The following is a 13248-nucleotide window of genomic DNA, read 5'->3' as shown; positions in this document are numbered from 1 at the left end:
ACTCACAGAGATCTGCCTGTGTCTGCCTCCTGAGTGCTGGGATTAAAAGTGCAGGCCACCCTGCCTAGCTTTACCTTTACTTTTTCAGACAGGGTCTCTCACTGAATCTGCAGCTTATTGGTTTGGCTAAATTAGCCAACCAGCTTCAGGGATCTCTGTTTGTCCCTGCTCCCTACCCCCACAGCTAAGGGTTACAGGCCTGTGCCTTTGTGCCCAGCTTTTTATTTGGATTCTGGAGCTCTGAACTCAGTCCCTTTTACTTGTATGGCAGATACTCTACCAACTAAGCCATCTCCCCAGCCCCCTTTTCCGTGTGTGTGTGTGTGTGTGTGTGTGTGTGTGTGTGTGTGTGTGTGGTGTGTCATGTGTCCATTCTCATGCTCTACCTGTGTGAATACCTATTCACATACATGGGTGCAGAGGCATGTATGGAGGTGTACATGTGTGCATGTCTGGTGAAGGCAGAGGTTGACATCTGTTGCCTTCTGAAATCTCTCTCCACCTTATTTGTTGAAACGGGATCTGTTCCTTGAACCCAGAACTCACCAATTAGACTAGTTCAGCTGACCAGCTTGCCCCAGGGATCCTGTCTCCATCTCCCTGAGTGCTGGATTCCTGGTGTGTTGTCATGACTACCTGTCAATGATGAAGATCCAAATCTGGTCCTCATACTTGCACAGTATTTTCCAATTGAGACGTCATTTCGGCCTCCTGGGTTTGATCTTGAAACAAGGTCTCACCATATACCCAGGCTAGACTCAAATTGCTCTTCTGCCCCTCCTCTCAAGTGCTGGGATCACAGGCCTGCAGTACCACATGCAGCCTGAGCAGCTTGTTTCATAGTCTAGAACACTGAGGATAGAGAGACAAAATGACTTCAAGCTAAGTGGTGGGTGAATGACAGCAGGTTGACCAAACAACATCCCTGCTTTCTGGGTGTGGGTCACTAAGGGGAGAAGAGGCTGAAGAGTGCCGGCAGTCAAAGGAGTCAAGAGCATGGAAAATGTCTCTTTCAGCCAATTTTCCTGAGGAACCCTGGCTGAGGCTCAGTCTGGGAATGGAAAGTGTGCAGGGAGGAGGTGCAGCCGTGTCCAGTGTCCATCCGGAGAGACTGTTTGCAAAGTCCTGCTATGAAAGGCAAGGGGCGGGACTGTTGGGCTTGCAGGGGGAAGGGCAGATCCTGGAGGCTACAGACCTGGCATCTGCCCCAGGAGAAGCATCCAAGCTCCTTGCTTCCTCCTTGGGTTCCTAGGCCCTGCCATTTCATGCCATGCTCCGCCTGTTTCTCAAACTATCAGCCATTCTTGGAGCCCAGGCTAGCAAACCCAGGGAGGTGGGGACTAGAGAGACAGATGTGCTTATCCTGACATCTTTCTACCAAGGCTGGGCTGGCTTGAGAGCCATCAGCTAAGCCAGATGCAACCTGATCTCTCTGACATCAGAAAGTGCAGTGCTCATAAACTCCACCACAGCAAACCTCAGGCTCTGATGCAAGCGTGTGATCATACTGTGAGCTGGGGGTGTGGCTAAGCTGATAGAGTCCTCAGTTTGATTCCGAGAACCACATAAACTGGGTGTGGTGACATACACCTGCAATGAGGAGGCTAAACAGGAGGATCCTAAGTTAGAGGCCATCAGTGTCTATATAATCAGAGGCTATCCAAAAAGAAATCTATAGCATCCTGGTAATTATTAATGGCTCTATATGGAGTACCTAGTACCACTCCCCCAAAACACAATGAACACTCCAGACTCTTTGAAAGCCTCCTCAGGCCTCCTCACAGTCACAGAGAGGGCAATACCTGACACATCAGTGCCATTGAGGCAGTAAGTATCATCAGTTAGGGTCCTTAGGACAGCTTTTGACACTGGTCTCATTATTTTTGAAACAACCCTTTGGTTTCCAATATGTTTCCCAATTAAAGGCAACCTCAATTTACAACCGAAGGGACCTTGTCCAGTCTTTGAATTATACAGATAGGAAAACTGAGGCATAGACAAAAGCAGAGATTTACCCCGTTTCACAGAATGTCAGCCTGCATCTAGGTGGCAGTACACCTGGTCTCTGGTGTCTGACACTTCCATTGGGCGCCACTGTATCTGGCCCACACCCACTGAATTTTAGCAGTTGGCGGCAGGAGGAGGAGGAGGGGAGGAAGAATCTTTCTCAAGGAGGAACTGATAGCCAATCATTTGTCTCTTTTACCTGGCAGCCATAGTCATGGCAACAGTCTCCTTGGTCACTATAGAGCAGAGATAGTTGCCATGGTAACCACCACCCAGGACTGGCAACTTCCTGGCATGCAAAATCCTCAGGATAAACACAGAAGCAAGTCAGCACCATAGCACTGACATAGAGCCAACCTCAGTCCTGGCTCTCACAGCTGCCTGACCTTCTGAGGCTAACACAACCTCCCCACCCTGTTGCTCTGCCTGCCTGGTGCTTCCCACATTCCTCAGGCCCCCAGTCAGTCAGGATCTCCTTCCCACGGCATCTCGCCCTTGGCTGCTGGTCAGCCAGCTCATCCTCCTGGGAACAGGCTGACGTGAGCTTATCAGAGGACTCATCACTGGACTTCTTTCTCAACATGAGCTGGGGCTCCCTGAAGACCAAGGGGCCTTCAATTCCCTTTGCCCTCCAAAGGAAGCAGCCTCTGATGCTGGAACTCCAAGTGCTCAGAACCAGGAAGCTGTTCGGGGTGGTCAGGCCCCATATACTGCAGTCAGTACCTGGCAGAACCTCTGGCTGGTTATGGAAAGAACTGTGGGCTGAAAGGCCAACGGCTGAGCCCACCCCAGTCCGAGCCTGCTCTCCAGTTGGGCTTTTACCAAGTCCCTTCTCTCTGGTGGCTCCATTCCCCCACTAGAAAGCTAGGGAATAGGACCAGGTGCAAACTCCCCGACTTCAGTGTTATCAAACAATAGCTGGCAGTGGTTTAAAGAGCTGGCCTGCCATCCTGAATTCTTTTAGAATAATGAAACTACGCCCAGTGGCATATGCCAGAAATCTCAGTGCCGAGGATGTAGAAGGATCATGAGTCTAAGTCCATCCTGGGCTACAAGCAAGATCCTGTTTTTAAAATTAAAATAATAAGTAAATGGGACTGGAGAGATAACTCAACCACTATGAGCACTTACTGCTCTTTCAGAGGACCTGAGTTCGGTTCTCAGCATCCACATCACATGGCTCACAACTACCTGAAACTCTAGCTCCAGGAGCGCCAATACCCTCTTCTGGTTTCTACAGGTACCTGCATACACATGGTACAAAAATGCACATGGGCATGCACATTCGGGTAAAAATAAATCTTATCAGGCATGGTGGCACACGCCTTTAATCCCAGCACTCAAGAGGCAGAAGACAAGTGTATCTGTGGGGATTTGAGGCCAGCCTGGTCCCTATGTGAAGTTTCAAGATAACCAGGCCTACATGGATACATTCTGCCTCAAAAATAAACAACAGGGACATATGACACCCTTTTCTGACCTCCACAGGCACACATGTGATGCGCATACATACTTGCAGACAAAACAGTCATATACATAAAATAAAAGAAATCTTCAAAATAAAATTAAATATTTAAAAATAAGTAAATAAAAACTGTGCTTCGAAATGGATCAACAGCTGAAGGCGCTTGCCATGTAGGTATAAATACCTAAATTCAATCTCCAGAAACATGCACATCAATCAAGGTCCTCTAGAGGACCAGAACTTACAGAATGGATCTATATAGAGAAAGGAAATTTAGCCAGGTGGTGGTGGCACATGTCTTTAATCCCAGCACTTAGGAGGTGGGGACAAGGGGATCTCTGAGTTTGAGGCCAGCCTGGTCTATAGAGTGAGTTCCCAGGACAGCCGAGCTAATCCAATAATGACTGTCTACCAATAGAAGGTCCAAGAATTGTTTAGTCCACAGGGCTGGATATCTCCCACAGGCTTCAGTATATACTACAGTTCTGAAGAGGTAGGCTCTAATGCCCCTGAAGGAATAGACTTGCAAACCAGAGCTGCCGGCAGGAGGTGGGGCCGAGATTAAAGGTGGTTCTTACCACCTCAGAAGATCTGGAATAAAAAAGGGTCTTCCCACTTCAAATGCTTTAATTAAGGAAAAAAAACTCTCACATGTGTACACAGCACTTGGATTTTAGTTAACTCCAGATGTAGGCAGGTTGACAACCAAGAGTAGCCATCACCACATGTAAAAACCAAGTCCATAGAGTTTTTCTGTGGCCTCCACAGATGCTCCATGATATACATGACTGACATACACAAATAAATGAATACATAAATAAATTCAATTAACTAGGGAACCTATGAGTAGGTTTTGTAAGCTTAAAGTCTGGGGATAAGAGAGGTTTGGTTTCGGGGAGAAGCCAGATTGGCATAAAAGGATCAATTACCAGTCCAAGGGGTGAGGACATTGTTCTGTGGACTTGGGAGTCTTTTGCCACATCTAACCTGTGTGATTCTGTACCCTGAAGCACAGCTGTGTAGGATGAGGGATGGGAGGTGAGATACCAAGACCACCATACACTCCGTGAAACCACCTATTCACTTTATTTAATAATTATTTAGGGCTAGAGAGATGTTTCAGTGGTTAAGAACAGGTGGTTCGGGGTTGGAGAGATGGCTCAGAGGTTAAGAGTGCTGGCTGCTCTTCCAGAGGTCCTGAGTTCAATTCCCAGCAACCACATGGTGGCTCACAACCATCTGTTATGAGATCCAGTGCCCTCTTCTGGTGTGCAGATATACATGGAAGCAGAATGTTGTATACATAATAAATAAATAAAAATCTTAAAAAAAAAAAAGAACAGGTAGTGCTCTTGCAGAAGACCCATGTTCAGTTCCCAGCGCCCACACAGCCACTCACAACCAATGTAACTCCAGGTCCAGGGGATTTGATGCCCTCTTCTGATCTCAGGCACCTGGCATGAGCATGGTGCATATACATATATGCAGGCAAACACACACACATATAAAATAAAATAAAAGCAAACAAACGAACAAAAACAAACTGCTAGACACAGCCCAAAATGCAGAGCCAAGATTGCTACGTCTTTCAAATGTTCAAGATAAGTTAAATGTCCACGTTTTCACACTGACCCGGCGCCTGAAGGTGATGGCGAGGCACAGGAAACCATCTTGCAGGCATATATATAGGTTTGCCAAAGGGTTTCTAACAGCACATCAGGCATGATGGGAAGGAACTCTAGGCGAGAATTAGGAAGCAGTTGAAATACTCCAGGAGAGAGGGTGTGGCTTGGATTTGCCAGCAGCATTGGATTTGATAAGGCCCAGATTTCTCTCTAGACTCAGCCTGGCCTGTAGCTTCTCCGAAGCCAAATGTGGCCTTCCTTAGGGTCCATGTTGCAAACAGTCACACACACCCCGGGGGGGGGGGGGGCAGGGAGGGTGCAAATCTGTTAACTGTCCTAGACTGCCCTCTGCTGACAGGAAAAGACACTAAACCAAGGGGAGCCTCTGCCTCCAAGAGAAAGAACTCCAGACAGACCTTGAGAAGGACTTCCCACCTCTTCCCACCTCCACTCTTACCTAGTTCATTGTCCAATACATCTATTTAGAAGCCTAGGGCCTAGCCAGGTACAATGGTATGCACTTTAATCCCCACACTCAAGAGGCTGAAGCAAGAGTATCAAGGGTTCAGGGCTAGCTGGAGCTACATAGCTCTTAAGACCCTGGAGACTGGGGAGAGTCTGCCAACACATTTCATCTTCTCACGCCCCTTCAGGGGACTATTTTCATTCAGTTTTATTTTTTCTTTATATTTTTAAAGATTTATTTATCTTATTTTATGTACATAAATGCTCTGCCTGCATGTATGTATGTGTCCAACATGGATGGCCAGTACCCAAAGAAGCCAAAAGAAGTCAGAGCTCTGGAAGTTAAGTTGCAGAAGGTTGTGAGCTATCATGTAGTGCCAGGCATTGAACCCAAGTCCTCTGCAAGAACAGCAAGTACCATACTGCTGATCCATCTCTCCAGCCCCAAGATTACTTTTTATTTACGTGTGTGTGTGTGTGTGTGTGTGTGTGTGTGTGTGTGTGTGTGTGTGTGCCTGAATGTGTTTATATGCACCACATGTGTGCAGGTGACTGCAGACACCAGAAGAGGGCACCAGATCCCCTAGAACTGGAGTCATGAGCATCTGTGAACCTCCAGGTGAGTGCTAGGCACAAATCTTGGGTAAAACAGTCATACCCTTAACTGCTGAGCCATCTCTCAAGTAGAATTCTAACAGAAAACGTCACCTACATCTTCTTTTTCCTACCTGTATCTTGTGTCCATTCTGCTGTATACTGGCCCTGACACCACGTCTTTCTTTCTTTCTTTCATTTATTCATTCACTCTCACTCTGGCCCCGGCCAATGCATTTCCAACTGGGCAGAAGACACAAAGTCCCTCTCACTCCAAAATCCCTTCTCTGTGTGTAGCTCCTCACACCACTCAGTGTTAGAGGAAGGAAGGACTGGGATGCTCAGGTGCCTCCCACCAGGGCACTCGAGGTGTGCGGAAACTAAGAAGACCACAATCAGTATGTCATGACAAGGCATCTTCTACCCCTACACACACACACACACACACACACACACACACACACACACACACACACACCACACACACACACACACACACACCACACACACACACACACACACACCACACACACACACACCACACACACACACACACACACACACACACACACACACACACACACACACCACACACACACACACACACACACACACACACACACACACACACACACACACACACACACACACACACACACGAATGCCCCTCCCTCGGTGGAGTTCCTGTCTCCTGGTCCCTCTCTGCTCCAGCACCAGGTCTTTTCTGTCCCTCTATTCCCTTTCCTACAAACTCTCCTGCAAAGCAAAGTTGCCATTTCAGCCCTGCCAGACAAAGCACTCGGTCTTCCCTCTCCACAGCAGGTTACCAAGGAATCATCCCATACTCAATTCCCTCCCTACGAAGAACACCAGTGCCAGGAAAATGTTTCCAACCTGGTGTGTGTGAGGCTAACAGTCTATGACTAACATGCTGTCATTCTGAGGCAAGATAGAAAGAAGGGATTTTTTAAAAAAAATGAAGGAGACATGGAAAGGAAAAATAGCCCCTCATTCCAGAGGCTGGTGACACCTCTCACCAGCTGAGAAGCAAGAATTCTCAAGCAATTAACATTTGCTGGGAGGGCTGACAACGTAGCGACAGTATTCCGTTTATTGAGAGACCTTTCAACTAATGTTAAAATAAAGAGCATGCCTTTAATCCCCACACTCAGAAGGTCGAGGAGGATCTCTGTGAGTTCAAGGCCATCCTGGTCTACATAGTGAGTTCCAGGCGATCCAGGGCTACATAGTGAGAATGTCCCAAAACAACCAAAAAAAAATTTTTAAGTTAAAGTAGCAACAGACCTTAAGGCCTAAGCATATATGACCAAGTATGGTCTTCCTCTTTCCCCAGGTATAACCTGACAAGTAAGACTATACACTCCACTGACAGTAAAAGAGATGATTTAACTCCTTCTCAAACTTTGCTATTCATGATTTTGAGTCAAGACAGAAAGGCAGCAAAGGGGACATGGGGGAGCAAAGAGCTCACTCATCGCTCACTCATCCTATGCACTGGTTTGCCTTTCTTGCTGACAGTCAGGAGACTCCAGACACCATGGAGAAAGCCAAAATAGCTGCAGAGATGATGCTTTCCTAATGGGTCCCTAAAGATAGACATCTTGAATGAAATGTCTAAGACGATGGGCCAACTGCTTTACCTAGTTCAGAAGGATGCACCACCTACCCCTCCCCCATTCCTAAACCTAAGTACATCCACCTTAAAACTTTGTTTACAACAGGGGATCCTTTAACCTTTGGCTCTTGTTGCAAATTAATAGAACCTAAATCCTCGGGGTCACCTACACACCCAGAATGAAAACAACTGCAAGCTTCTTTCTCATACTTCAGTAAGTCTTATCTGACCCTTCTGCTAGGAATCTATACTATCCCCTCCTTTAATAAACTCCAACACTGTCTGATGCTGGCTTGTTCTGAAATTCTTTTCTGCCATCAGTGTGGTCAAGCATCCGCTTAGCCTGAGTAGACAGTTCTGAAAAGAACTCCACAGGCTGCCTCCAGGGGCACCAAGGAGCTGTGTCTCTGTACTTACCACTGCTAAGATCATTTGCCACCTTAGCGTCTTGCAATCCTACCTAGGGCAACTCAGAAACTACCCAATGAGCTAATTTACCAAAAAGGTTAATCTTTAATTTGAAATGTATTTTATTACTTAATCTTGCATATGTGGTAGAGGAGTGTGCATGTGAGTGCAGGTGCCAGAGGAGGCCAGAAGAGGGCGCCAGATTCCATGTAGCTAAGTCACAGGTGGTTATGAGCTACCCAATCTTGGTGCTGGGAATAGAATGTGGGTCCTCTGCAAGAAGACTATGTGCTCTTAACTACTGGCCCATCTCTGCAGATGCTGAGGGGGAAAAAAGGTGTTTTTAAAAGGTCCTTTGGAGACCTTTGAGCAATGTACCTTCAAAAGCCACCAAAACCATATATATGGCTGTCTCTAGAAACCTTACCCATGCCTGGTGTTGCATCTCTCTCTTAACTCCCCCACTTAAATCTAAGTTAAAATCTCTCTTAATAGCTGGGTGTTAGTGGAACACGCCTTTAATCCCAGCACTTGGGAGGCAGAGCCAGGTGGATCTCTGTGAATTCGAGACCAGCCTGGTCTACAAGAGCTAGTTCCAGGACAGCCTCCAAAGCCACAGAGAAACCCTGTCTTGAAACAACAGCAACAAAAATCTCTCTTAATAAATGAAACTCTGCTTTCCATTGACTTGTATAGATGGATTTTTCTTTTTGGGCGACCAGCTCACAAAAGAAAAAAAAAATGACATGGAGACTTATTAATTATAAAAGCTTGTCTGGTAGTTTAGGCTTGTTTCTAACTAGCTTGTATAGCTTAAATTAACCCATTTCTATCCATCTAATGTGTTGCCACCTGACTCATGGCTTTACCTGTCCTCCTGTAATGTCTATTACCTCTCATCTGCTGGCAAGTCCTGACATCTCCACCCTTTTTGTTCCCAGCATTCTCTCTGCCTCAAAACTTTTGCCTAGCTACTGGCTGGTTAGCTTTTTTATTAAACAAGCCACAGTGACATATCTTTACAGTGTAAAGGAAAACTCCACAACACTTCCCCCTTTTGTCTAAATAAAAAGGAAGGGTTTTAACTCTAACATAATAAAACTATAAATAATAAGAACAATCATCTCCAGGCAGTGGTGGTATATGCCTTTAATCCCAGCACTCAGGAGGCAGAGTCAGGTGGATCTCTATGAGTTTGAGGCCAGCCTGATCTATAGAGCGAGTTTGAGAACAGCCAGAGCTGTTACACAGAGAAACCCTGTCTCAGAAAAAAAAAAGAACAATTATCAAGTAAAAATTACATTTACAATGTCCAGTCCATTTCTATTTGGCATATTTAGAGGAAACACTTTATTACTTAGCTTGATGAGTTTAAAGCTCCGTGCCCAATTTACCTTCTATCATATCTAGGAAACCTGCAACTATAGCTACCTAGTTTTCAACTCCATCAAAGACTCCAGAAGGACATAATATTACCTGAGTAAATAGGAAGTGTAGATCAAGCCACTTCTAAACCTATAGAAAGGACAAAGACATTTGGTTGCCTGGACCAAATGTCACCCAAGGTTCCAATCTTTGGCCTTCAGGCCTAGAATATCTGGAAGACTCTTCTATGAAGCAAGAATTTTTGAAGGACTGTCCTACCTTGTCTTGGCAAAGTTTGATGGTCTTTTTCTTTGTGTCCTGCTTGTCCAGTTTGGACATCATACTGCCAGCAGTCAAGACAAGAGTAGTTTCTTGCCCAAATGGCTAGCTTTATCACAGTGAATGCAAACTCCATATGGGGGTTCTTTGATGCCCATAAAGATCTACTTTTTATAAAGTAGATTGGTGCTGCCAGTAGCAGACATGTCTCACTGTGGTGAAAACCTCCTATATTATTAAAACATTAAAACGTTTTAGGTCTGTAGGTATCTGAGGTGTTTGAAGACCACCTGTCTGTCTAAAATATATATCTGTTTGATCTTGAAAACATATCTAATGTGACTATAAGTTTGATTGCAATAGGTGACTAACTACTAACCTGCATTTCTTTATTATCCTAGATAGTTTATAATAATATTCAAGGACTAGAAATTTACATTATATTGTTAAATGAGCTGCTTAGGTGCAATACTTTAAACAAGAGTAGAAACATATGTACAGTATGTTCTAACAAAAATAACCTTAAATTTGCATCAATATACAAAAATACCTTAAACAAGAAATAGAAAATAATGTAATGTTTTTAGTTTAAAAGGAAATTCAATAATCTACCCTTTTATCCTATTCTCTCTGTGAACTCAACCTGAAATGCTTTTCTGTAGCAAATCCTCTTAGGAATTTAAGTGTCAATGTGCACCATCCCCAGATAAAATGTTTCACTCTGGGCTTCTTAGCCTCTCAGGCTTCCCACTGGCCATTCTTAGCCTCTCAGAGAACAAGTTGTGTTGGTTAGTTTTCACTGTGGATTTGATTGGATTTAAAATCACCATGAAAATATCCCTGTTGTTGGATATTTGTACACTGTGTGAAAATGTATTGCTGTGATTGATGTAATAAAAAGCAAGTGTCCAATAGCTAGAAAGAGGGTAGGCGGGACTTCTAGGGACAGAGAGAACTCTGGGAAGAAGAAGGGCAGAGATGCCAGGAGACAGGGAAAGGAAACGGGAGATGCAACATAGAAGAGCGGTAAGGCCACATGATAGTGAAGGAACCAGCTTCCCTTTTGGCAGCCATAACAGCCAAACACGTGCTTGCCATAAACCTGCCTTGGTCACTTAGAGGTCAGATGCCTGTCTCGTGACAAGGAACCCATCAGAAGTTAGTCACTGGAAAGTCAGATGCCTATCTCGTGACAAGGAGCCAATCAGAAGTTAGCTGGTGGCGCTATGCTTTACGCCCCTGGGTGTGCTTTATGGACAAGCGCACAGCAATGACATAGAGAACATAGCAACCACCCTGGGAGGGCCTATGGGCCATAACAACCAGTTGACCAATCAACACAGGGCAAGCCCTCCAAGCCTGGAAGCACACCAATCGTGAGCCTGTGCGTAAGCCTGTGCATACCCCTAGACACTCCCCTTACGCTGCCCTATAAGATCTTTTGGGAGACCCTAGGAGCTGTCTTTTTTAGCTGTCCGCCATGGCGGGTGGGTGAAAGACCCGAGCTAACATGGGGTTAGCTCGTTAAATTACAATAAAGCCTCGTGCAGTTTGCAGCAAGCTCTCGAATCCGCCTGGTGATTGGGGTGACCAAGAACGTGGCCTGGGACCCCGGATACTTGAGTTTTCGGGGGTCTAACATTTGGGGGCTCGTCCGGGATCTGCGACCACCCTTCACCTGAGTGGATTCGATCTTGGAGATAAGATGATTCGAGCTCGCAACTTATATGTTCAATGTTATGTATGTTATATGTTTGCTTGTTATGTCTCTTGCTGTTTTGTTTTGTTGGTTTGGTGCCATGACTTGAATTTGATCTGCGCAGAATTTGTATTTGTAATTCGGACTTCTGGGGAAGACCCTGAAGTCCTGCCCTGGATAAAAGTCCGAGGGTTGCTTGATTTGATCTGCGAAGAATTTGTAATTTGTATTTGATCTGCGCAGAATTTGTAATTGAACCATAGGGTAAGCAGACTTGCGAGAACCTTGGTTCTGCCCTGGATGAAAGTCCAAGGGTTGTTTGTAATTTTGGTTTGGGGCACCATTTCTTTGCTGCGGTTTGTCCTGTCTAATGTCTGTCCTGTCTAATGTCTGTCCATGTTTCATATTTGTGGCATGCATGGGTTAGGGGTCTTTTCTTGTTGCCCTAAGCACATGGCACGGGAAAGGAGTTCTGCTATGTGTCATGGGTTAGAATGTGTTGTGTTGGAGTCCCCCGAGGCTGCTTATCTGAACTCGAACCGCTGCTGCAGCCCTTACAGCTGAGCCTGGCCAATGTAGGTGAGTCTTTCCCTATCCCCACTTGCCGGTCCCATGGGTCCCTGCCATTTGCCTAGCTGCCCGGCATTCTTTGTGCTCTACACACATGGTATGCAGGGGGACTGCAGGGGTCTTTTTCTCACCCCTGCATTGGCCAAGGGTCTGGGGTTACCAACAGCACCCCCACCCCAGGTCTCTCTGCCTTGAGCACATGGAGCTCGAGCGTATGAACTTATCTGGCCTGATCCGGACATCTAAACGGCCTTAAAGTTATTAAGAACTGTAAAAGGGACTTTGATAAAATTTTTATGTTGACTGAAAAATGAGAAAAAAATGTAAAAGGCTTAAGTAATAAAGAGGGAAAGGAAAAAAGAAAATTTGTCTAAGAATGTCTAAGAAAGTCAGAGAAATGAACTAAAAGGTTATAGAGAGTTAAAGCAAGTCGTAGCAGAGAAAAGGTTGTTACAGAAAGTTATAGAGGGATAAAACAAGTCGTAGAAGGTTAGAGGAAAGTTGTTAAAGGTCAGAGAAAAGGTTGTTACAAGTCAGAGAAAAATGTAAACTGTAAACTGTGCTATGGTTTCTCATGTCTACAAATAATAAATTTTTAAAAATGGTAATATAAATTAAAATTTTAACCATATTAAGCTAATTCTGTTTTTAAAAGTCCTGTTTATTTCTCAAGTAATTTATTTATACTTGTTTTAAAATGTTCTGTTTCCTGGTAGCCATTTTGCTGAAGTTAAAAAAAGAATACTTAAACCGACATCTTGATTAAAGATGACCGCATGGAAATTAGAGATACCATCTTAGAAACAAGTTTTTCAGTTAAGATTCAAAATGTTAATGCTTCTATATATTACAGAAAGACCTTAAGGGAATTTAAATTTCTTTTTAAAACCAGTTTTCAAATGTTTGTTTTTATTAATGTTTGTACTTAAAGAGCTTCAATTTAGAATTATTTTTAAGCAAAGCCTGACAATGTAAAGTTCTTGTTTTGTGAAAGATGCTGATCTATTATAAGATGTTACAGTTTATGTTTTTAAAAAATTAAGTTTAGGATGTTGGTAGCACACACCTTTAAGCTCAGGGTGTTGGTGGCACATGCCTTTAAATTGAGGGCGTTGGTGGCATACGCCTTTAATCC

The sequence above is a fragment of the Cricetulus griseus genome, chromosome 6 (assembly GCF_003668045.3).
Source record: "Cricetulus griseus strain 17A/GY chromosome 6, alternate assembly CriGri-PICRH-1.0, whole genome shotgun sequence".
Lineage (NCBI taxonomy): Eukaryota > Metazoa > Chordata > Mammalia > Rodentia > Cricetidae > Cricetulus > Cricetulus griseus.
Note: the sequence above shows the minus strand (reverse complement) of the source record.